Source organism: Carlito syrichta, unplaced genomic scaffold (genome assembly GCF_000164805.1).
Source record: "Carlito syrichta isolate Samal-C Ts95f unplaced genomic scaffold, Tarsius_syrichta-2.0.1 Scaffold306834, whole genome shotgun sequence".
Taxonomy (NCBI): Eukaryota; Metazoa; Chordata; class Mammalia; order Primates; family Tarsiidae; genus Carlito; species Carlito syrichta.
Genome location: NW_007250930.1, coordinates 668,612 through 696,181, shown reverse-complemented (window position 1 = coordinate 696,181; position 27,570 = coordinate 668,612). Strand labels below are relative to the sequence as shown.

At 35.5% G+C, this 27,570-nt stretch overlaps 1 pseudogene across 1 annotated transcript; it reads left to right on the top strand.

Moving 5' to 3' along the window:
• The first annotated feature begins 83 nt into the window (after window positions 1–83).
• LOC103265760 lies at window positions 84–16,761 on the top strand (annotated as a pseudogene). The gene is made up of 2 exons (XR_002482271.1): window positions 84–216; window positions 15,324–16,761. The product of XR_002482271.1 is annotated as a DNA mismatch repair protein Msh2 pseudogene (transcript).
• Window positions 16,762–27,570: the final 10,809 nt, after the last annotated feature.

Sequence of the window (27,570 nt, the reverse complement as noted above, 5' to 3'; positions counted from 1 at the left end):
GGGGCAGCTTGGTCTATGAAACCCTCTGCAAAGGATAACGCAGAGGGTCTCTGGCTTTCTTCCAGGGGGCTGCTGATCCCAGCATGGGCAGCCTACTCTTCACATGGAGCTCGGCCGTCACCACCGCTGGGACATTGCAGCGGTCTGGACAGCCATTACAGCCACAGACACAGCAGCCGCTGGCGCTGCATGACCTCCGTGGTGGCCATAGGCATCGTGCCACCCATGCCTGAGGCAATCCATGACTTCAGTCCTTGAAGCCCCTGCAGGCAAGATCTGCTGGGATCACTGCCACCTCTGCTGCCACCGTGAAGTCCTGCTGGCCGTGGGTCTTCTCCTGTGTGCCCTGAGGCAGGCTCCCATCTCCAGCCTCTGCCCCACTCCTGTCGGGCTCCACCCCCTCTGGGGCAAGCAGCTGAGATAGCACCACCTACTAGCGATACAAGGTAACAACACCGAAACGGGAGAAACAAGCTTGAAAAACAGAGGCCAGATTTGAATGGTGAACTGAGTGTGATCTGAACTGTCCTTCACAGCAGGCCAGGGGCAACTGATCCAAACTGCGAACTAATTTACCAGCTTGAAAAGACAGCTAGAAATTGGAGCTGAAAGGACATTGGACTTAAAAAGTCTCAGAGTGTGCTCGATTGCTTCTGTTAGTTTAATGACAATTCTATTCCTACTGGTTTGTTCCTTCTTTTTTTTATTTTTCTTTTCCTCTTCCTTTTCTTCTCTTTTCTTCTCTCTGTAAACCATATCTTTGTATAGAGGAACAGCACACCAATAAGTTGGTTGGTTAGCCTGTATGTTAGCATCATTGTATGCTTTTTTTTTTTTTTTTTTTATGGGAGTTGGTTAGTCTGTAGCCGTGGTCTATTGCTTTTAACTGTTTCCGTTTAGGTCTCTCTCTTCTTGTCTGTTTCTCCCCTTTCTCCTCTCTCTCTCCCCCCACTGTCTGCTCCATTCTCTTCCCTCTGCTCACCACATTTTATTTCAGGGAGTAAACCTACAGCCCCACTGCATGGACAGATTCCAAGGCAGGGGGAAAAGATTATCCATACACCTGTCGGCAAATACCAGGACCTGCAGATAGATTTTGAATCACAGCTCCCCCACTTAAGTAAATCTCAAAACTGCAAAAAGTCTACCCCGAACCTACAGCGCAACTCCAGAATTGAAAAAAGTAAGAGGGCATACATAAAGTATAGGAGATTGAACAAGCAGAGGTAAAAGCAATACATCTATCCCTGAATAACAGAATTAAAGAAGACGGTGACGTGGAGGGAAGGAAAAAGCAGGGAGGGGGAAAAACCACACAAATGAAGAAAAACCAAAATAAGAATATAGGTCTCACACAGACCCCTGGGAGATAAGACACTGAGAAAACAGATGCCGGAACACAAACAATGAAAAGCCCCCAGAATGACTGGTCACATGCAATAAACCCAGACATCAAGACATTAATAGTGAGAACTAAAAAACTGAGGAGAGACGAGGAAAATAGGAAGGAGCTGATGTCAGAAATAACAGCAGTAAAGAATACTATGATGGAAATAAAGAACAAACTAATAAGCATGGAAAGCAGAATTAGCCAAGCAGAAGATAGAATCTCAGAGCTTGAAGACCAAAACACAGAAATAACCCAAACTGGAAAAAGCATAGAAAAGAAGCTCAAAAAGACAGAACAAAACCTTCAAGAAATGAATGATCACTTCAAGAGACCAAACCTAAGAGTAATTGGCCTTCCTGAGGCAGAGAGAGAAACAGGGGCCACACTGGAATAAACATTTCATGAAATCATTCAAGAAAACTTCCCTCATCTCATCAAGGATGAAAAAATTCAAACACAAGAGATTTAGACAACCCGTACAAGACAACAAATGAGAAGACCAACTCCCAGACATAATAATTTGCCTAAACAAAGTAAGTATAAAAGAAAAAATACTAAAGGCTGCAAGAAAAAGGTCAGACTATGTACCAGGGAAGACCAATTAGAACAGAAGAAGATTTATCTACAGAAAACCTTCAGGCTAGGAGAGCTTGGAGCCCTATCTTCAAAGTTCTAAAAGATAAACAATTTCAACTGAGAATAACCTACCCAGCCAAGTTAAGCTTCATCAGCGAGGGAGAATTGAAATCTTTCCCAGATATCCAATCCCTAAGAACCTACGCTGCCACAAGACCACCTCTACAAGAAACACTTAAGAAAGTATTGAACACAGAAGAAAAGGAAAAAAGAACAACAACGTTCTTCACAAGAGTACAGGCAAAAGATTAAAAACACACACGATCCAACTCTAAAACCAAAAGAAAGACAACACACAAACAGGAAGAACAACAACTCTGTAAGAACATTATGATAGGGATCAACTCTCACATATCAATAATTAGTTTGAATGTGAATGGACTAAATGCACCACTGAAAAGACATAGAATGGCAAAATGGATAAAATATCACCAGGAACAATCTATTACCTTCAAGAGACTCACCACACTAGAAAGGACACTTACAGACTCAAAGTAAGAGGATGGGATACAAATTTTCAGGTGAATGGAACACAAAAGAAAGGCAGAGTCACGATCTTAATCTCAGACAAAAAACACTTTAAGTTATCAAAAATTTAAAAAGATACAGAAGGCCACTACATAATGATAAAAGGTTCAATCCATCAACAAGAAATATCCATCCTAAACATATATGCACCAAACATAGGAGCACCAACTTTCATAAAGCAGTTCTTAGGTAAACTAAAAAAAGATATCGACTCCAATACCATCATAGCTGGGGACTTTAATCCCGACTCACAACCCTAGACAAATCATCAGGACAAAAAATCAGCAATGAAATTCGAAATCTCAATGTGACTCTTGATAAAAATTGACTTAATTGATACCTACAGAACCCTCCATCAGAAGACCACAGAATACACATTCTACTCATCACTGCATGGAACATACTCTAAGATAGACCACATACTTGGCCATAAATCAAGCATAAGCAAATTTAAAAGGACTGAAATTTTACCATGCACCTTCTTGGACCACAGCGGAATAAAAATAATCATTAACACCAACAAGGTCCCCCCAAACCCACAAAGACATGGACACTAAACAGCATGATGCTAAACAACTCCTGGGTTGTTGATGAAATCAAAATAGAGATTAAAAGATACCTGGAAAAAATGAAAATGAGGAAACATCTTACCAAAATCTCTGGGATGCCATGAAAGCTGTAGTAAGAGGGGAATTTATGTCCCTACAAATGCACATGAAGAAAATGGAAGGATCACAAATTAACAGCCTAAGAAGCCACCTAAAAAAGCTAGAAAAGCAAGATCAAAAAACCCTAATTTCAGCAGAAGAATCCAGATCACCAAAATAAAAGCCCAAATCCAGGACATAGAAGACAAAAAGATAATACAAAAAAAAAAAAAAAATGAAACAAAAAGCTGGTTCTTTGAAAGGATAAACAAGTTTGATGATACCCTAGCTACACTGACCAAGAAAAAGAGAGAAAAAGTCTAAATAAACACAATCAGAAACACAAAAGTTGAAGTCACATATGATCCTGAAGAAATACAAAAGATCATTAGAGACTACTATGTACAATTGTATGGAAACAAACTTGAAAACCTTAAGGAGATGGAGGACTTTCTGTCATCACAAAACCTGCCTAGGTTGACACTAGAAGAAATTGAGACCCTAAATAGACCAATAACAATCAAGGAAATTGACTACGTAATGAGAAAACTACTTACCAAAAAAATCCCTGGACCAGATAGCTTTCAAGCAGAATTCTACAAGACATTTAAGGAGAGCTGATACCAATCCTACTGAAGGTATTCCAGGTGATTGAGAAAGATGAAACACTCCCCAAATCATTTTACGAAGGCAACATCACATTGATACCCAAGCCAGGTAAAGACCCAACAAAGAAAGAGAACAACAGGCCAATATCTTTGATGAACATAGATGCTAAAATTCTCATCAAGATCCTAGCGAACCGGATTCAACAACACATCTCAAAAATCATCCATCATGACAAAGTAGGCTTCATCCCTGGGATGCAAGCCTGGTTCAACATTCATAAAATCATAAATGTAATTAAATACATCAACAGATGTCAAAACAAAAACCACATCATTATATCATTAGATGCAGAAAAAGCTTTTGATAAAATCCAGCACCCCTTCGTGATAAAAACCCTCGAACAGCTAGGCATATGGGGAACATACCTCAAAACAGTAAAAGCCATCTATGAGAAACCCACAGCCAGCATACTCCTAAATGGACAAAAACTGGAACTATTTCCCTTGACAACTGGAACAAGACAAGGATGCCCACTCTCACCCCTCCTGTTCAATATAGTATTGGAAGTCCTGGCTAGAGCAATCAGAGAAGAGAAGGCAATCAGGGGTATTCAAATAGGAAAAGAGGAAGTCAGGCTATCTCTCTTTGCAGATGACATGATCGTGTACCTTGAAAACCCAAGAGAATCTGTCAAAAACTTCCTTACACTGATAAAGGACTTTGGCAAAGTCTCAGGATATAAAATAAATGTGCAAAAGACAATCGCATTTCTTTACACCAATAATAAACAAACAGAAACCCAAATAAAAAGCATAATTCCATTCACAATAGCCACAAAAAAAAGTGAAATACCTTGGCATCTTCCTAACCAGAAACATGAAAGACCTTTACAATGAAAACTACAAAACACTGCTCAAAGAAATCAAAGATGACACAAACAAGTGGAAAAATATCCCATTCTTATGTATTCGAGGAATCAACATTGTGAAGATGTCCATCTTACCTAAGGCAATCTACAGAATTAATGCAATACCCTTCAAACTACCAGCAACATTCCTCTCAGACCTAGAAAAAACAACACAGGAATCATAAGGAAACACAACCAGCCAAGATATGCCAGAACAATCCTCAGCAAAAAAAACAAAGCAGGTAGAATCACATTACCAGACTTCAAACTTTACTATAAAGTTACAATTATCAAAACAACTTGGTATTGGTACAGGAACAGGCATATAGACCAATGGAATGGAATTGAGCTTCCAAAAGCAAAACCTCAATTTCTCAACCAACTCATTTTTGACAAAGCCTCAACCACCTACCACTGGGAGAGGAGAACTATTCAGTAAATGGTGCTGGAAAAACCTGCTGACCACATGCAGAAGATTGAAAGAGGACTCCTATTTAAGGCCATATACAAAAATTAACTCTAAATGGATCAGAGACCTAAATGTAAAACCTCAAACCATAAGAACCTTAGAAAATGAAGGACATTCCCTCTTGGAAATTGGAACTGGCATCCAATTCCTGAACAAAACCCGAAACCCACAGGACATAAGAGATAAGATAGACAAGTGGGATCTCATTAAATTGACCAGCTTCTGCAAAGCCAAAGAAACCATCAAGAGAGCAGGGAGACAGCCTACAGACTGGGAAAAATATTTGCCAACACCAGGTTTGACAAAGGCTTAACATCTTGGATCTACAAGGAACTCAAATGTGCTGAAAAGAAAAAAACAAACAACCCCATTATAAAGTGGGCAAAAGATATGAACAGACACTTCTCAAAGGAAGACATCCGAGCAGCCAACAGACACATGAAGAAATGTTCAGCCTCACTAATCATCAAGGAGATGCAAATCAAAACCACATTGAGATACCACCTAACTCCAGTCAGAATGACAATTATCAATAATACAAAAAATAACAGTTGCTGGAGAGGGTGTGGCGAAAAGGGAACACTTCTACACTGTTGGTGGGAGTGCAAACTAGTGCAACCTTTGTGGAAACAGTATGGCGATTCCTAAAAGCTCTAAATATTGACCCATATGACCCCGTAATCCCCCTACTGGGAATATTCCCTGAAGAACTCAATTCACTCTATAAAATAGATACCTGCACACATATGTTTATCACAGCATTGTTCACAATATCAAGAACCTGGAGTGACCATGCTGTCCATCAAAAGAGGACTGGATTAAAAAATGTGGTACATATACATGATGGAATACTACGCAGCCATAAATAAGAACAAAATCATGAATTTCGCAGCAACCTGGATGGAACTAGAGTGTATAATACTGAGTTATCTCTCACAGAAACAAAGATCTGAGTATCACATGTTCTCACTCATATAGTGGACCTTGAACACCCAACATAATACTATAAGAAAATGACTGACAGTGGTGGGAAACTATGGGAGGGGAGGGGAAGGGAGATGGGATTAACAGTAATAAATATCTGTCTGGGGATGGGGAGACACCTCTTATCAACAAGGGTGCCTGAACGAAGCATATTTGTATGCCTAACCCTTAACTGTACCCCACAATATCATAACAAAAAATATTGATTATAAAAAAAAAAAAAACCTCACTGAGATACCACCTAACTCCAGTCAGGATGACCATCATCAATAACTAAAAAAACAACAGATGCTGGAGAGGACGTCGTGAAAAGGGAATACTTCTGCACTGTTGGTAGGAGTGAAAAACAGTGTGGCAATTCCTAAAAGGTCTAAAAATAGACCTATTATATGGCCCTGCAATTTCCCTACTGGGAATATAGCCAGAGGAACTCAAATCACAGTATGAAAAACATACCTGCACACACATGTTTGTTGCAGCATTGTTTACAATGGCAAAAACATGAAACCAACTGTGCTGCCCATCAAAAGAGGTCTGGATAAAAAAAGTGATACATAAACACGATGGAATATTATGCAGCCATAAAGAAGGACAAAATTATGAACTTTGAAGCAACTTGATGGACTTAGAAGCTATAATACTGAGTGATCCATCTCAGAATCAAAGTACCTAGTATCACATGTTCTCACTCATAAGTGGACCTTGAACAACTATCATCATACTGTAAGAAAAGGATTGGCAGGAGTGGGAAACTGCCAGGGGAAAGCAGGGACAGGAGTGGCAGTAGTGGGAAACTGCCGGAGGGGGCTCACATTTCATCAACAAGGGTACCTGCATAACCAACATTTGTATTCCTTACCCTGAGGTGTACCCCACTCATTTAAAGTAAAACATTTATTTAAAAAAAAAAAAACTTCATCTAGCAAATGAATAACAAGATGACAAGCATAGAAAGCACAATTGATCAAGCAGAAGAAAGAATTTCAGAGCTTGAAGACCAAAACATGGAATTAAGTTGATCTGTAAAACACAGAATACTCAGAGAGGAACACAAAGCATCCAAGAGATGGGTGATTATATCAAGAGGCAAAGCCAATGCTTGATCGATAGCTCAGAAAAAAAAGGGAAATGGGGAATATCTTGCTGCAAATATTCCAGGGGGTTACCCAAGAAAACTTTCCCCATATTAATAGAGATATGGCCATCTAAACACAAGAGATACAGAGAACCCCTGCAAGTCATCAAATTAGAAGTCCAACACCTAGACAGACAGTAATTCACCTACATAAGCAGGTACAAAAGAAAAAATCCTAAAGACAGCAAGAGAGAAAGGTCAGACTATCTACCAGGGATGACCAATCAGAATAGCAGCAGACCTATCATCAGAAACATCACAAACTAGAAGGGACCGGAGTCCAATTTTAAAAGTTCTCAAAGATAAGCAATTTCAACTAAGAATTTTCTACCCAGCCAAGCTCAGCTTCATCAGAGATGGAGACTTAAAATCCTTTTCAGGTATCCAATCTCTAAGAAATTTTGCAGCTTCCAGACTAGCTCTACAGGAGACACTTAAAAAGGTATTAAGCACAGAAGAAAGAAAACAAAGAACGAACACACACTTAGCAAGAGAACGGGAGGGCACAGAATCAGCAGAGAATACATCACAACTGCACACTTCAAAATACACATATACATTAACACAAAAGTTAAAAGAAAACAAACAAAGCAAAAACTTTACAAGAAGCTCTTGACAGGGACAAATACTCACATTTCAATAATAATCAGCCTGAATGTGAATAGACTAAATGCTCCACTGAAAGACATAGAATGGCAAACTGAATAAAAACACAAAACAATAATTTGCTGCATTGAGGAAACTCATCTGACCACAAAGCATGCACATAAACTCAAAGTTAGAGGATATAAAATGAATTTCCAAGTGAACAGATCACAAAAGGCAGGAGTCATGATTTTAATATCAGACAAAACAACCTTTAAGCTATCAAAACTTTTAAAAAGATGCAGAAGGACACTACATAATGATAAATGGTTCAATCCATAAACAAGAAATATCCATCCTAAACATATCTGCCCCAAACATATGAGCAACAGCATTTATAAAGCAACTACTAGGTAACCTAAAAAAAGATATTGACTCGAACACTATCATAGCTGGGAACTTAAATGCACCACTAATAACCCCATATAGATCATCAAGACAAAAAGCCAACAAAGAGATCTGGAACCTCAATGTGATGCTTGGCCAAATGGACTTCATAGATACCTACAGAGCACTCCACCCAACAACCACAGAATATACATTCTACTCATCACCACATGGAATGTACTCCAAGATCCATCACATCCTCAGCCATAAATCAAGCATAAACAAATTTCACAAGATTGAAATACTGCCATGAACCTTCTCAGACCACAATAAAATAAAAATAAATGTCACCATCAACAAAATTCCCCCTAAACCCACAAAGATATGGAAACTGAACAGTTATGAGGCCGAATGACTCCTGGGTCAGCACAGAAATTAAAACAGATATTTAGAGTTTCTGGAAACAAATGAAACAAAGAAACATCTTATGCAAACTCTGGGTGACATGATAACAGCTCTAAGAGGAGAATTTATATCTCTATAAACACACATCAAGAAAACAAAAAAAAATCACAAGTTGACAGTATAATAAATCATCTAAGAAAACTGGAAAACTAAGACCACTAAAACCCTAACTTTAGCAAAAGAATCCACATCACCAAAGTAAAAGTCCAAATAGGAAATACAGAAGACAAAAAAATCATAGAAAAGATCAACAAAACAGAAAAGTGGTATTCTGGAAGGATAAACATGTTTGATGGACAACTAACCAGAATGACAAAGAAAAAGAGAGGGGAAAAAAAGCAAATATACACAATCAAACACAAAAGATCAAATCACAAAAACCCTGAAACATACAAAAGATTATCAAAGATAACTATGCACATCTGTGTGGAAACAAACTCAATCTCCTAAATGAAATAGAGGATTTACTGACATCACAGAATCTTCCAACGTTGACATGAAGACACTATTAAATAGACCAATAATGCCCAGAAAATTGACACCATAATAAGAAAACTACCTTACAAAAAAAAAAAGGCCTGGACCAGTCAGTTTTCCTGTGGAATTCTACAAAACATACAAGGAACTGACACCAATCCTATTGAAAGTATTCCAGGCAATTGAAAAAGACAGAATTCTTCCCAAATCATTTTACAAAGCTAACATCACACTGATACCCAAACTGAGTAGTAAAGATCCAAGAATAAAAGAGAACTACAGCCCAATATCTCCAATGAACATAGATGCAAAATTCTTGACAAGATTCTAGCAAATAGGATCCAACAACACATTACAAAAATCATGCACCATGATCAAGCAGGTTTCATACCCAAGATGCAGGGCTGGTGCAACATCCGCAAGACCATAAATGTAATTTAATACATCAACAGAAGTAAAAACAAGAACTATATGGCTATATCATTAGATTCAGAAAAACCTTTTCATAAAATTCAACATCCCTTCTTGATTAAAACCCTTAAACACCTAGACAGAGAAGGAACATACATCAAAATAGTAAGTGCCATCTATGATAAATTCACAGCCAGCATATTGCTAAATGGACAGAAAGTAGAAGCAATTCCCCCGAAAACTGGAAAAAGACAATGCTGCCCACTCTTACCTCTCCTGTTCCTCATTGGTGTTGGAAGTCCTAGCTAGAGAAAATAGACAAGAGAAGGAAATCAGGGGTATCCAAATAGAAAAAAAGGAAGATAAATTATCCCTCTTTGCTGACAATATAATCCTAAACCTTGAAAATCCAAGAGAATCTGTCAAAAACCTCTTTGCACTGATAAAGGACTTTGGCAAAGTCTCAGAGTACAAATAAATATGCAAAAACCAGTTGCATTCTTACACACCAACAACAAACATGCAGAGAAACAAATAAAAAGTACAATTCCAGCCAGGCTTGGAGGCTCAGCCTGTAATCCTGCGCCTTGGGAGGCTGAGGTGAGTGAATTGCCTGAGCCCACGGGTTCAAGACCCGCCTGGGCAACTTGGCGAGACCTCATCTCTACAATAAATCAAAAAAATTAGCCGGGCATGGTCGGGCACACCTGTAGTTCCAGCTACTTGGAAGGCTGAGGCAAAAAGATCACCGGAGCCCAGCAGGTCGAGGCTGCGGTGGCCAGGAGCGGCCACTGCACTCCAGTCTGGGCGATAGAGTGAGACTCCAACTCAATAAATAAATAAATAAATAAATAAAAATAAAATAAAAAGTACAATTCCATTCACAATAGCTACACACAAAACAGAAATACCTCAGCATCTTCCTAACCAGAGAAGTGAAAGACCTACACAATAAAAACTATAAAACACTGTTCAAAGAAATCAAAGAAGACACAAACAAATGGAAAAATATTCCACGTTCACGGACTGGAAGAACCAGCACTGTTAAGATGGCCATCCTACCAAAGGCAATCTACAGATCCAACACAATATCCATTAAATTACCAACATCATTCTTCTTGGGACTGGAAATGACAATACAGAAATGTATATGGAAACATAAATGACCATGGATAGTCAAAATAATTCTCTGAAATAGCCACTGAAATATGCAAAGTAATTGCAATAACTTACTTTACATAAGTAACTCCAGTTTTCTAAAATCCTCCATCTTAGCTGCCTGCCTAACATCCCAGTGTACACATGCGATTACTGTAACGTTGCCATGACTACAGACCCACAGCTTTGTCCCCTGAGCTGTTCATACTGACCGTTTGCAAAACTCCCTAGCTACAAGTTCCGTGTAATTGTATGCTTTGTTAACTGAATCAGATGTTGCACCAAGGAATTGTTAAGAAATTATTACTTACAAAATTTCCCCTGCCACATCCTTATAGCTTGTTCTTATATTTTGTTACTTTTTGTTTTTAGTTCCTTGTTCCCTCCACCCCCTTGCTATGTAGCCAACCTATAGATTTTACCTATATAAGCTTTTTGCCAATTATATTCTGCATCAAGAGCTTCATGGCAAGAGTGTGCTCTTGATTGCATGCTAATAAAGACTCTTAATATTAATTTGGACTTGGCATGCTGGCGTGTCTCCTTCTTGCAATCCAGTCATAACATCAGCAAAAGAAACAAAGTGGGAGGTATCATACTTCCTAACTTTAAACTTTAAGGCTACAATACAAGAACAGGCATATAGACCAATGGAACAGGATAGAGATTCCAGAAGCAAAACCTCAATTTCTCAACCAACTCATCTTTGACAAAGCTTCTATCAACAATCACTGGATAGAGGAGAATCTATTCAGTAAATGGCTCTTGGAAAACTGACTGACCACATGCAGAAGATTAAACAGGACCCCTATCACTATAACACAAAAATCGACTCTAAATGGATCAAACACTTAAATCAAAAAACCTCAAACTATAATAATCTTAGAAAACACAGGAGACACCCATGGGAATCGAAGTAGGCAACCAATTCCTGATCAAATCCCAGATGTGCATGCAATAAGAGATGAGATAGACAAGCGGGACTTCATTAAACTGAAAAGCTTCTGCAAATCAAAAGAAACTATCAGGATAGTGGGGAGACAGCCCAAAGAAAGGACAAAATATTTGCCAACTGTATATCGGACAAAGGCCTAACATCCAGGATCTACAAGAAACTCAACTTGCAGGAAGGGGGGGGGGGACAGCCCCATTAAAAAATGGGCAAAAGACACTTCTCACAGAAAGACATACGGGCAGCCAACAGACACATGAAAAAGTGCTCAGCCTCACTAGTCATCAGAGAAATGTAAATCAAAACCACATTTAGATACCACCTAACCCCAGTAAGAATGACCATCATTAATAAAACAAAAAACAAAAGATTGCTGGCAAGGATGCAGAGAAAAGGGGACAGGTTTACACTGCTGGTGGGAATGCAAAGTAGTTCAACCTCTATGGAAAACAGTGTGGCAATTTCTAAAAGGACTAGAAAGTGATCTTCCATATGACCCAGCAATTCCCCTACTGAGAATATACCTGAAGAACTCAAATCATTCTACAAAAAAAGATACCTGCACATGCATGTTTATTGCAGCACTACTCACAATAGCAAAAACATGGAACCAACTATGCTGACCATCAAAAATAGACTGATTAAAAAGTATGGTACATATACATGGTGGAATATTTACAGCCATAAAGAAGGACAAACATATGGACTTTGTGGCAACTTAGATGGATTTAGAGTCTATTATACTCAGTGATCTATCACAGAAACAAAGAACTGAGTACCACATATTCTCACTCATAAGCAGATCCTGAACATTTACCATAATACTGTAAGAAAGGGATTGGCAGCAGCAGGACACTGCCAGGGAAGGGAGGGGCTCGTAACATCAATAAGGGTACCTGAATCAAACCAGGCAAAGTAGGGACCAAGGGAAGGTCCAAACTTTACCTGTACAGTGACCGCTTATCTACTTAATCCTGAATTTTACCCTACATCTTTAAAATAAAAATAAATAAATAGAATAAATTGATTTCTATTAAGAGTTAAAACAAAAAAATAAATACATAAATACAAAATAAAAGGGAAGGAAATTTTGATATATGCTGCAACATAAATGAACCTTGTATACAACGTGCTAAATGAAATAAGCCAATTGCAAAAAGACAAACACTGTGATTCCACTTACTTACATGAAGTACTTGAAGTATTTGAAATCACAGAGACAGAAAGTAGAATGGTGTTGTTCAAGGGCATGAGGGAGGGGAGAATGGGAATCTACTCTCAATGGATGCAGGATTTCAGTTTTACAAGATTAAAAGAGTAACAGAGAAAGTCGGTGGTGATGGTTGTACAACATTATGAATGTATTCAATACTACTGAACTATACACATAAAAATGGTTGAGATAGTAAATTTTATGTTAAAATTGGAAAAAATGATATAAAAACACAGGGCTTGGACCACTGCTAAAATCAGATAGTTCGTTTCTAAGTTCTGGTTTCAGCAGTGGCTTACTTAAACTTTCATTTGGCATGTTGGCCTGTTCTTGGTTTACTCATCTGTAAAATGGGTATAGTAATAGTACATACTTTATTAAATGCTTAGGATTAAATGAAAAACATTTAGACTAAGGTAATAGCAATGTGCCTGGCATAGGCAAACCCATAAATATTAGCCATATTTTTTAAATAGTGCATAGAGCTTGGCTGACATGAACATGTTAGTGTTATTAACTAAAACAGGAAATACAAAAAAGATAAGTAAAGACAAAGTAGAATATGAAGAATATTTTAGCATGAAAGGACCTGGAAGTTTTATAAAGGAGTTTTTAATTTATTTTGTAGATAACTTGCAGGAATTAAAATTTTAGAAATGGTTATAAAACCTTTTATATGACTTCAGAAAGAAAATTATGTCTTTTTTCTCTTCCTATAAAGGAAATATAAAGGAAGATTACAAATGTAAAAATTATCTATCTAGCAAGGGCATTCATGAATTAATTCAACATATGTTTAATGAGAACCTCTACAATATCAGGTAATCTGTAACACACAACAGCAGAAGATAGGAGAGATCATGGAAGTATAAACTAAAGGGCAATGAATTCCAAGAAGGGTGATAACATAGACAGTACAATGCCAGAACCATCTTAAGACAGAATGTAAGGGTTGAAAAAAAGAAGGAATCAAAGGCACCATTTAAATTGAGCCTAAAAGGGTAGTAGTAACATTAACCAAGATAGGGGTAGAGAAAAAATATTTTTTAAGTAATAACATTACTGATTTCCATTTTTTAACCAATTAATTAGAGTAGTGGATCTTCTATGGAAATGTTCAGCAGGAAATTGAAAATCACAAATTGCCTGATAAAATAGGCTATTCACTAAAATGTACAACTAAATGTGTATATACTTCCTTTAAAGCCTAAAAATAAAGATTGTGATTATTATAAAATCAATAGATTGGTGTATAAAGAAAAACCAAGATTAAAAGGTATATATAAAATTATATGTAAAATATAATTTTACATATAAAGCAAATATTTGCATCCATGTACTGTGATATATCAGAATGAACCTCTGAGAGAAAGGCATTTCATCTTAAATATTAAGGAGGATTTTCAATATGTTTATGAAGTAATTACAGAGAATATTTATGCTGAAGCTCTCCTGTACCTGCTGTAGGCATTTCTAATATATAATTAACTTCTTCACCATCCCTAATTAGCTTTTGTGCACTATTTGAGCAATGGAAAGCAAAGTACATATACAAATTGGCATTTAACTTGATTTTGCTTTTTAAATAATCCATAGATATCAGAATGAAAATGAAATGCCTTCTTAAAATTTCTTAATGCAACCTATAATCTACTGTATTGTACTAAATAAATGCTTTTTATGTATTAGAATACAAGTAAACATATGCACAGTGTTAAGTTTTTCTTTTTTTCACCCTAGGCCTATCATTTTAAGCAAGTAAGAATTCTACAACATTTTTGAGTTAGCTTAAGAGTCATTTTTATTAAGTTAAATCATAATATCTTACATCACTTTTTAAAGGACTAAGCATCAGTTTCTCGTATCTCAAATCTCAAGTAATACATTATAGAAAGAGCTAACCATCACATCAAATGCAATTTTGGAGAAATGTTGAACATTTTGAAAAACAAATGGTTTCTATCTAGGCTGAAATAAATAAGTATTCTACTTATAGATCTAGAATTATTCAATAGCTTTCAAAACTCCATATTTTTAATGAAAAGAAAGCATCTAAATGATATACTTCATTGTCAAAAACTTGTAAGCCAAAGGAGGAAATATTCTATAACATTTGATTTAAGGTCCTAAACACCACTCTTGAAATGTCAAAAGTTGAACCAAAAATTTAAACAAAGTTAGAAGTGGTGAAAAATAAAAGTTTGTGCAAATAAACATTAAGGGAAGTGGTCTTGAGGAAGGGAGTAGGTTTGATAAATATATTAAAGTAAGCTGTGGCAAAGTCTGACCCACTCCATCAAAAAAAAAAGTTTGGTGACTTTGTCTCTAGTAGTTTCATGGGAATTAAGCTATAGACAGTTCTTTTAAAAGGCATCTATCTGCAATCAACTTTGCTAAGTGCAGCCAGAGAACTTGGCTTGGACCCTGGCAAACAGATTAAATTGGATTCCAGTGCACAGTTTGGATATTACTTTCGTGTAACCTGTAAGGAAGAAAAAGTTCTTAGTAACAATAAAAACTTTAGTACAGTAGACATCCAGAAGAATGGTGTTAAATTTACCAACAGCAAATTGACTTCCTTAAATGAAGAATATACCAAGAATAAAACCGAGTATGAGGAAGCCCAGGATGCCATTGTTAAAGAAATTATTAATATCTCTTCAGGCTACGTGGAACCCATGCAAACACTCAATGATGTGTTAACTCAGCTAGATGCTGTTGTCAACTTTGCTCATGTATCAAATGGAGCACCTATTCCATATATGTGACAAGTCATTTTGGAGAAAGGACAAGGAAGAATTATATTGAAAGCATCCAGACATGCTTGTGTTGAAGTTCAAGATGAAGCTGCATTTATTCCTAATGATGTGTACTTTGAAAAAGATAAACAGATGTTCCACATCATCACTGGCCCCAATATGGGAGGTAAATCAACATACATTTGCCAAACTGGGGTGATAGTACTCATGGCCCAGATTGGGTGTTTTCTGCCATTTGAGTGGCCGAAGTGTCCATTGTGGACTGCGTCTTGGCCCGGGTAGGGGCTGGGGACAGTCAGTTGAAAGGAGTCTCCACATTCATGGCTGAGATGTTGGAAACTGCTTCCTTCCTCAGGTCTGCAACTAAAGATTCATTAATAATCATAGATGAATTGGGAAGAGGAATTTCTACCTACAATGGATTTGGGCTAGCATGGGCTATATCAGATTACATTGCAAAAAAGATTGGTGCTTTTTGCATGTTTGCAACCCATTTTCATGAACTTACTGCCTTGGCCAATCAGATACCAACGGTTAATAATCTATATGTTACAACACTAATCACTGAAGAGACCTTAACTATGCCTTATCAGGTGAAGAAAGGTGTCTGTGATCAGAGTTCTGGGATTCATGTTGCAGAGCTGGCTAATTAAAAAGCCCTGGAGCTTGAGGAGTTCCAGCATATTGGAGAATCACAAAGCTATGATGAGACAGAACCAGCAGCGAAGAAGTGCTATCTGGAGAGAGAGCAAGGTGAAAAAATCATCCAGGAGTTTCTATCCAAGGTGAAACAAGTGCCCTTTACTGAGATGTCAGAAGAAAACATCACAGTAAAGTTAAAACAGCTGAAGGCTGAAGTGATGGCAAAGAATAATAGTTTTGTAAATGAAATCATTTCCCGAATAAAGGTGACTACATGAGAAGATACCAGTAATGGAATGAAAATAATATTGATAAGCTATAATTGTCTGTAATACTTTCGTATTGTTTTATATTAACTCTTTTTCTGTAGGGTTACTTATTGATGCCCATGGTATGTCAACTTAATAAGGTATCTCTACTTTCCAAAGTGCTGGGATTACAGGCTGAGCCACCGAGCCTGGCTGCTTTGAATGATTTAAAAGAACTTTCTTGGTTTACACAATATGATTGGCTTTATACGTAGATGTTATTCTAAATAGATTATTTGATCAAAGTATAACACCATGGCTATATTATACACTAGATATCTATATATATAAAATTATTCATTTAACGGGCTCTCTTTGGAATATTTAAAATCTCATGTTGGGTTTCCACTGCCACACAAAATATAATGTGTACTGAGAGAATATAAACTTTCAACATTGTATGTCAAAACACTAAATAGAACCAAAATTTCCATGTCAAGTGATTTTCATTCCAATTTTAGATTATTCAGGTCAATGCTCTCAGTTTGAAAGAATTAAACTTCTTACATTTATTTTAAGAAATGCTCAAGTTCATTTAGTAATAAATTTTCTGCTTCCATGAACAACCTACAATGTGTGAGAAGGGTTTAAAATGAAAAATTTCCTCATCCTAATAGAGAGGGAAAAAAAAGTAAATTTATCTTTCTTTTTACTACTCTCAAGTCTGAGAATGTTTGCGTCATATTCTAGTGTATTTGTTAAAGTATTAAATAGTTCTATAAAAGACTGCTATGAACAGATACTCATAGTATGCCAAAAAGAGAAACTAAGTGCTGATAAGAAAAAAAGATAAAAATAGAACTGTCACTAAATGGAAAAAAACTACTTTCCCCTAAATTGAAAGAAAAAGAGAATTTATCACTGTTAAGAGTAAAAAATAGAGAAATTAAGGAAATCAGATAAGTATACTAATCAAGAATCTACAAAAAAAACACCCCAAACTGAACTAAAAGACATAAAATAATAAATATAAAAACAGTTATTAAAAGCAGTTATACGCCGGGCTCGGTGGCTCAGCCTGTAATCCCGTGTTTTGGGAGGCTGAGGTGAGTGGATTGCCTGAGCCCGTGGGTTTGAGACCCACCTGGGCAACTTGGCGAGACCTCATCTCTACGACAAATCAAAAAATTAGCCGGGCGTGGTAGCGTGCGCCTGTAGTTCCAGCTACTTGGAAGGCTGAGGCGGAAGGATCCCCGGAGCCCAGCAGGTCGAGGCTGCGGTGGCCAGGAGCAGCCACTGCACTCCAGTCTGGGCGACAGAGTGAGACTCCAACTCAAAAAAAAAAGCAATTATGAAAGTGATGTTAAATGAAAATAATGTATACATAATACAAACAAAACCCATTAAACGCATTGCAGTAAGCAATGACAAAGATTAAGACCTAGATGAAGAAAACTATTCATATATGATGGGAATTTGTTTAATGTCTGTATATTTCATAACATGGAGAAGTATTCATATAATGTATTTTTAAACAGATATTTGGCTAAAACATATATTGAAATATTTTATTATTAATAATATATATTATTTGTTTTCTATTTATAGCTTTTATAATGAAAAGCATGCAACTAATAACAATCTCATAAAATGAAAGTGTGTAAATAGCCTTCAACTTTCAAGGAACTACTGAATTAACTGCTCTATTACACCTGACCAAGGAGACTTGGCTTCAGACAGGCAAAGTAAAGTGGCTGAATAAAACCCTCCAGTGATCATCCTCCCACAGGAATAATGAATTGAACAACTATCCATGTAAGAAAGCATCTTTATGAGAAACTAAAAATCAGGTAAGAGATCCTAGAATCTGGGTTCAGAATAACAAGAAGAAAAGACGTGTTGAACAAGCTAAGAACAGTCTTGCAAACTACACCAGTGCAGCCAAAAGAGAAAATCTACGTGCTTAGGGGAGAGAGAGTGAACTGAATGTGTTACACTGTTTTGGAACTCAAGGCCATCCTGTAACATTGAGCAAAATTCCACTCATTTCCATGGAAGGAACTTTCAGTCTACAGTACTTTTTCTAGCAAGTTATCCTTTACCATGAAGGAAAAATAAAGACTTTCCCAGACAAACAAAGTTGAGAAAACTCATTATTGACAGATGAGTCTTTAAGAAATGTTGAAGGAATTTCTAAACCTGAAAACAAAAAGGTCGCTAACATGCAACATGAAATCATCTGAAGGTATAAAACTCACTGGTAAAAATAAACACAAAAACGAATTCAGAATTCTTTTGTACTATAATGTGAGTATAATTCACTCATATTTAGTATAAGAACCTAAAGGCAAAACTATCAAAATGATGATAAGTACACTATTTTTGAGATATAAACAATGAAAAAATATACAGACAACAAAAAGTTAAAACGTAGGAGAGATAAAATGTAGTCTTTTTTTTTTTTAGTTTTCATTTGCCTTTTTTTCTTTGTAATCAGAGTTAAGCTGTCATCAGTTCAAAATAATTTGTCATAAGAATTTTTTGTATGCTTCATGGAAAACACAAAGCAAAAACTTATAATAGAGATGCAAAAGAAAAAAAGGAAGAAATTTAAACATGCTACCCAGAAGAAAAAGAAAATCACTGATGCACAAAAAAAGAAAGGAAAAAGGAAGACAAGAAGAGAGGACTTACAAAACAACCAGAAAAAGAAAATGTATAAATATGGCAGCAGAAGCTTCTAATCTAGCATCAATAACTTTGAATTCAAATGGACAAAATTCTTCAAATAAAAGAGAATGGCTGAATGGATAAAAACAATACTCAGCTATATTTTGCCTGCAAGAAACTCACTTTACCTATAAAGACACACATATATTGAAAATGAAGGTCTATAAAAATATTCCATACAAGCGGAAATAAAAAAATGGGCAGGAGTAACTACACTCAAGTCAGATAAAATAGATTTCAAGTAAAAAACTTTAAAAAGAGATGTCATTGCATAGTGAGAAAATGGTCAATTCCACAGAAGGATATAAAAACAGTAAAATTTTATGCACACAATATTGGCATATCCAGATACGTAAAGCAAATATTATTATAGCTAAAGAGCACAATAAAGCCCAATACAATAATACTTGAAGATTTCAACACCCCATATTCAGCATTGCACTGATATTCCAAACCGAAAATTGGACTTAATCTGCACTATAGACAAAACAGACCTAATGGACATTTTTAAAACAGTTCATCCAACACAAAAGAATACTCATTTTTCTCCTCATCTCAGCATATGGAATATTCTAGAGAATAGACCATATGTTAAGCAAAAAATAAAAAATAAAAAATCTCAACAAATTCTAAAATATCTAAATAATATCAAGTATATTCTCTGGCCACAGTGAAATAAAACTAGCAATGAATAACAACAGAAACTTTGGAGATTATACAAACCAAGAGAAATATATTAAGTAAATTATAGCACAAAATGTATGGACTATCACATATAGGCATTAAGATAACTAGGAAAGTATACATGAAATAATTTTCATAAAAATAAAATAAAACATGCCACAATTATACATTAAATACATGAGGGTTTACAGAGACACACACATTGTAATGTGAATGAAAACATCTCAGGGTTATATATATTTTTAAATTGTAGAAACAATACATTAAAAAATATAAAGTTTCTGAAACATGCTTCTTCTCCAATAAAATCCATGGCTATAGAAAATTAAGTAGTAAAAAATTTCAGAAAAGAGGATGTCTCCATAACCTTGGTCTTTTTATTTAAAAACAAAAATAGAAAAATACTATGACTCCAGTAGACGGAGTCTAAACTTTGTGGATTCCACTTTTTCCACAATTATTGCACCTTTTGTATCTTTTGGAGACAGCTAAGAGAAACCGGGTTTTTCTAGTCTATATTGACATAATTTCTGTATTAAGAGTTGAGAGCAAGGCCTATGAATGAGATATTATTTTGCTCTTACTAGCAGCATGTTCTTGTATATTTTACTTAACTTCGTTGTGCATTTATATCCATATGTAAATCGAAACCAAGGTAATACCCATCATATATTTGCTTTAAAGTTAATGTGAGATAATGAATATAAAGCTATTAGTACAGTGCCTAAAATAAAGAAAATGCTAAATGTGAGCCAGTGTATCTATATTCAAATTTCAAATTAATCAGAGCATCCCATATCACAAAACTTCCATTCATCTGTTTTCAGGCAGCACCAAGCATGCTACAGTCTATCCTCCTGATTTATAACTTCAACATCCATGGGATTAACAAATCACAGATCAAAAATATTTTTTAAAATCCTACAAAGTTCCAAAGAGCAAAACTTGAATTTCACATGTGCCAAGTACACCTTGGATCCACATGAATGAAACATTGTGTAAGCATAGTATTGGGTATTATAAGTAATCTACAGATGATTTAAAGTAGACAAGTGGATGTCCATAGGTTACATGCAAATACCACATAATTTTATATAAGGAACTTGAACAACCACAGATTTTGATTTCCATGGAAGGTCCTGAAGCCAATTCCCCCATGGAAACCAGGAAACAATTCTATTGCCCAAAGCAGTTCTGTTGACTAAAAGATTTAATCAGTTCATCTTTACCTACTTGTTTCTACCTTGAGAACATTTCAGTTATCTGCAAAACTTTCAAAAAGAATCATTGCCCAGATTCACCCTACAACCACAATCTAGATACTGATTTAATTGTTTTAGGGAGTGCCCCAGACACCAATAGTTTTAAAAGTTTCCCAGGTGGTTCTAATATGCAACTAGTATCAAATAATTTATCTGACCAGGGACAGGTTCCACTCCCTCTTCAAGGATTCCTCACGTTTTCATAGCCACAGACTAAGGTTTTTCTGTGTGTGCTACATAGGCAATTTCCATTTAGAGAAAGTAGATAGAAAATTTGAATGATAAAGTCCAATCTAAAGACAAAGTAGAATTACTATAAAATTCCCATTTTAACGGAAATTTAAAGTAGGCCAAATATTCATTACAAAGTAGAAGAAAGAAACAACAGGATAGAGAATAACATGAAGGTAGAGTTTGGTAAATTTTAAAATGTGATGATTATGGCTAGCACTTACAAGGCTCCTTTTGTGTGCTTCAATTACTGAGTTCTATATTACGATAATCTCATTTGATCTTTAAAACTATCCAGTAAGGTATTATTATCTCCATTTTACAAATAAAGAAAATGAAGCACTAAGAGGCTAAGTTAATTAGCCAGGTTCATACATATGAACAGTGACAGAGGTGGTACTTCAGGACAGAACTGATTAAACATTATTCTATACTACTACACGGCCAAAAAACAAAAAAAACTTACTTAATGTAAGGCATATACCTTTAACCTGTAATTGTTTACTTTTAAAGTCAAAATCATAAGCTACATTCAAAAATCAGCAATAATTATTTTGAATAGCATAATAGATAATTTTTATTTATCTGCATTAGATAAATTTCCTATAATAAACATGCATTCATTTTGAAATAAGAAAAATTAATATTTTTAAAGCAAACATATCACAGAAGTTTTTCATACTAATACAGATTCCCAAGTGGCATCACTTTCTCCTTTTTTCTTTTCCTTATTAAAAATACACTGAAATTAAAAGAAAATACTTACCTGTACACTGCCCTCCATTGGTTGGATCTCCATAATAACCTGGCATGCAGTCTTGACACTGCTTTCCTGTGGTGAGATTTTTACACTGTTCGCACACATTATTATTGATGCAAGTGCTATGTCCATTACACTGGCAAGCTAAAGAAAACAGTAAAAAGTATTACAAATATCTATGTATGATAGTAATATATTATATTTTATAATATCAAGCATAACAGCACTCAAGACAAAGAAGTTATTTTAAAAAACTGGATTGCAGCAAGTGCCAAATCACATTTCCAAGATTTTATAAAAGCTTAACACATGTACCTCAAGTTATCAATGCCAGACCGCATATACACAAAAATTGTGTGTTGAAATTTTACCTTATCCTCTGTAAAATTCAAGGACTATAAATAAAGTAGAATATAAAAGTTATAGCTATAGAGGGAATAATTTTAACCTTAAAAACTCATGTGAATTGTATGTCGAGTTACATAAATACAAGACTAACTAATATAGCTTTGATAAAGAATGTTAAAATGCATATTTATATTGACATATAATAAAGAATCAATAAATATAAGAATTTGTATAGCAATATGTCTTTACCAGAAGAAAATAAATTAGTAGTAAAATTAACAAAAATAGCACTTTTTAATTAATTTGCATAAATGTAATCTTCCATAGGCAAGAAAACTTTCAAGGTTTCACTAAAATTCTACTTGAATTTGAACTAAATAAAATCAAATATAACTTATGAGATCTTTTCTATGTTTTATAAATGATACTTTTATTATGATTTGATATAAACATTACAGTCAAATTGAAAAATTTCAGATTAGACATAAATTTTATATATAGAAGCTAATGCTCTTAGTGCCTATCTGAGGTATAATATTGACTTAATTTGGTAACTGCTTAACCAAACATCATCATCATTATTGCCTTCATAACCACTTTCATTATTATTACAACTAAGATAGCAACTAGCACTTAATCAAGCTATCTCTCATTCCATCCAGGAAAAACAATGTTCAGTCAATGCCAGTTGGTGGTGACTGATGTCTATTCTGACTGGGCAGTGTACATGTCACATCAGTTTTTAAACATTGTAAATACCACGACATAACCAGATGGAGTATCAAGTGGTACACATGAATTATATCATTCAATCCTCAAAAGAATACTATATGGAAGTCACTATGTTTAGTACTATTGCTAAGATGAAGAAGTCTAAGATAAGCAACTACCCAAAGTCACACAGCTAATCAATGGCAGAAACAAATAATTATCAAGAAGCCTCAATTAAAGAACATATTAAATACCATGTAAAACTGCCTCTTGTATGTAGAAAATCTGAAAGTGAAAGGTATTTTTCAAGAGGCTAAAATAGAGTCATCAACATAAATTGACATCAAAAGGATAAATGCACACAAGTAAAGAGTAAAAACAAATGCCTATATTTTACAGTAGTTTTTAGAGGCATAACTCTATTGCAAGATAGTATAGAAAGGATATAAAATCATTATTTTAAAATGTTAAATAGTCATCACAAGCTTCTTTATGAAACTGATAAAAATTATCAAATAGTTTGAAATTCTATATTACATTATGTAGTAATTAGGAAAAAATAAATAACAAGGGAAATTGTTCATGATAAATTAAGAGCAAAAAAGAATACAAAAGATTATGTATAGAATGATCAGTTTTGAACACAAAGAAGTGCAACAAAATGATGAAGTAGGTATCCCTGATAATCATACCTCTGCAGAAACATCAATTTAAACAACTATCCACACATGAAATCACCTTGACAAGAGCTTAAAAAAAAAACCTGGACATATGAGGGAGGCTCTGAAGCACCTCAGGATTACAAATACTAGTAAAACCACATTTGGATAGTAAAAGGACCGATTTTCTGTGACCACAATTCCCCTACCCCCAAGCCATTAAGTATCACATGCAGAAAATGAACTCACAGATTCTACACTGGAAAAAGTAAGCTGAAGATAGACATAAAATTTTCCCACCATCTTGGCTCCCTCTGTGGGAGATTTGCTTCTGTATCAGCCCACAAAGAGAACTGCAAGTACAGTGGGGCTAAACAACCTGAAGTTACTTATAGACAAAAAGCGAAGGTGGGGCTAGTGGCAGCCAGCATATGGAACTTGGTAGTGGCTCACTATTCCTATTCTGGCAAAGATGATGACACACCAGAGAGGATATCTGTGGATGACACACTGTCGGATGGTCCACAGATCCTCTAAATGTGAGGGTCTGATCCTGTTCTACTATATGGTCTGGGTTCCCAATGTGGATTTACCATAATCTCAATCAGTGTGAACACTGCATCAGTGGCACAGCCATCCTGAGACTTAAGCCAAACCTGGGCTCAGGGGGCCTTCTAGTTCTAAAATGAAATACAGGAATCAGTATGCTCAGAATATATAGCTGAACTCACTGAAATAGAAAATCACAAACAAATCCAGACTGTGAAGGCAGGAACAAATGCCTAATTCATCACTGTGTAGACAAAGACACACGCCTATAAGAAATAAGAATAGCTTAGAAGAGATGACTTCATAAACGGACAATACAAGGTACCACAGACTGATTCTAAACATATGCAGATGAATGATCTGGTAGACAAATAATTTTAAAAAGATCTGTTTTAAGAAAACTCAACAAATGCTAATAAAACACATATAAACAACTCAGAAATTTATCACAAAAATTTAACAAATATATTAAAATAATAAAAAAGTAATTCCAGAGCTAAAAAGTACAATAAATGAAATGAAAAATGTAATGAAGTACATCAAAGCAGAACTGATCAAGCAGAAGAAAGAAATAGAAAGTTCACAAACAGCTATTTGAAGATACACAGAGGAGGAAAAAAGAGAAGCAACTGAAAATATAAACATTCTATTGGATATCACGAAAAAAGCAAATCTATGTATCATTGGTGTTCAAGAGATATGAGAACATTGAAAGAGTATAGAAATCTTATTTCAAAACAAAAAATGCCCATAGCTGAAGAAAGATATACATAGTCAAGTATAGGAAGGTCAAAGATCATAAAACAGATTCAATTCAAATAAGACAACCCCAAAAATATTATAATCACATTTCTTTAAGGTCAAAGACAAAAAGAGAATACTGAATAAAGCATAAGAACAAATTATATAATACATAAAGGAATTCCAATATGCTTGACAGCAGAATTCCGAGAAACCCTACATGCCAGGAGACAGTGGGATGATATATATGAGATATCCAAAGTGTTGAAGAAATTTTTTAAAATTTCAACCAAAAAAACTGTACAGAGTAAAACTATCTTTCAGAAATGAAAGAGAGATAATGACATTCAGAGATTTAAAAGATGCTGAAGAAAATAATTGCATCCATACCTGCATACTAAGAAATACTAAATGGAGTTAAAATATTTAAACTGAAATAAAATGATATTGTGTGACCCCAAAACATCTGAAGTTATAAAACCCGAAGGTAAAAGTAAGTATCCAGACAAATTCAGAATGTCTAACATGGTAATCATGGGTCATAAACCACTTATATCCGTAACAGAAAAGTTTTTTTAAAAAAAGCAAATACAAATAGCAACTTAAATAATTTGTTAAGTGATAAGTAATATAAAAATGTAAATTACAACATCAAAAATACAAAATGAAGAAGAGTAATAAAGAGTAGAGTGGGTTTCTTTCCTCTTTTGTAATCAGTTGTTATTAATTCAAAATAACCTCTTGTAACTACAATATGTTCTTTGTAAGTTTAAAGGTAAGCACAATGCAAAAACTTATAATAGATGCACTAAAAATAAAAAACAAGAACTCAAATCACACTGACAGACAAAAATTACCTAACCACAGAGGAAGACAGCAAGACAAAAAGAAACAACGTTCTACAAAGCAACTAAAAAACAAGTAATACGGAAGTTCTATGTCTTACTCATCAATACATTTATTACATATATTAATACATATACTAATTTATTTAAATTGCATATATTAATTTATAATTAATGTATACATTAATTTATTACATATATTATCGTTTAAATGGCTAAAATTCTTCAAATAAAAGATATACAGTGACTCAATGAATTAAAAATATAAGATCCAACTATATACTGCCTACAAGAGACTCACTCTCCATGTAAGAACATGCATAGGTGGAAAATAATGGGATGGAAAAAATATTCAGTGAAAATGGAAACCAGAAGTAAGTAGGAGAAACTACCCTTATATCTATAAAAAACATTCTGATGGCTCATTTTCAAGGCCTGTCTAAGCAGGCTGGTGGGTGTAGCAATCTTCAGTCACCAGTCCTTGGCAGGCTTCTAAACAATCAGGAGATGCAAACAGGCCAATGAGGAAAAAAACGTTATTCTTAAGAAAATAGAAACTTAATCAGGGAAGGGAGCCAGGGATAACCTTATAAAGAAAAAAAAGAGAACTTAGGTGATGCCCGGGAAAGATCGTACACACCAAAGTACTCAGCCAATGAGGAACCAGGGGAGAAATGTGTGCAGTAGGGAATCAATTGCTTGCTGTAGACACCCCAGGTGTGCCTGCTGACCAGACACCTGATCTTGCAAGACCGCCATTAAAGTCTACCTTCTGCTGTACTCCATGTCTCCATGTCCATCTTTTGATTTTGGACAGGTGAGTTTATTTCTCACAATTTGGGGTCTCATCCAGGATTAGCTGCCTCCATGGGAGGGGGACCAAAACAGAGGGGGAGGCACACCCCACACGATTTTGGGGTGGCCTACTCTGCTTGGGTATCTCAGTTCCTTGCTGAGGATACCCAAGATACACTGGAAGACAGTTGTGCCAAAAACAGGGAAGATAACACAAGGAAAGAGGTAGCAGGCACCACAGCAACCAGGCAGCCTCATGCATGAGCCAAAGTAGGAAAATTGGACTCTAAGTACTGCCTTGGTGGTTGGGCATTTTGGGGTATACAAGTGTGGAGTCTCAATCCATGGTTCCATTCTCCAGATGGAGATGGATGAAACAGGTACCACTGTGTGCAAGAAATCTCCAGTTGGGCAGGGTTGAGTACATAGGGAAACTCAGGTACCAGAGTTATCAATCTAACCAAAAATGAGGAATAAAAATTCTAGACCTAGGGGAACAAAGAAGGGCCAAGTATATGGTCCAGGAGAAAGAGAAAAAGAAGGGAAAAGGTCTCCTCCAAGGACATTCCTCCAGATAATCCATGGGTGAAAATACTGAAATGATGGGGTAGCAGTTTCTGGACTAAAAAGGAGGAACAAAAAATAATTAAATA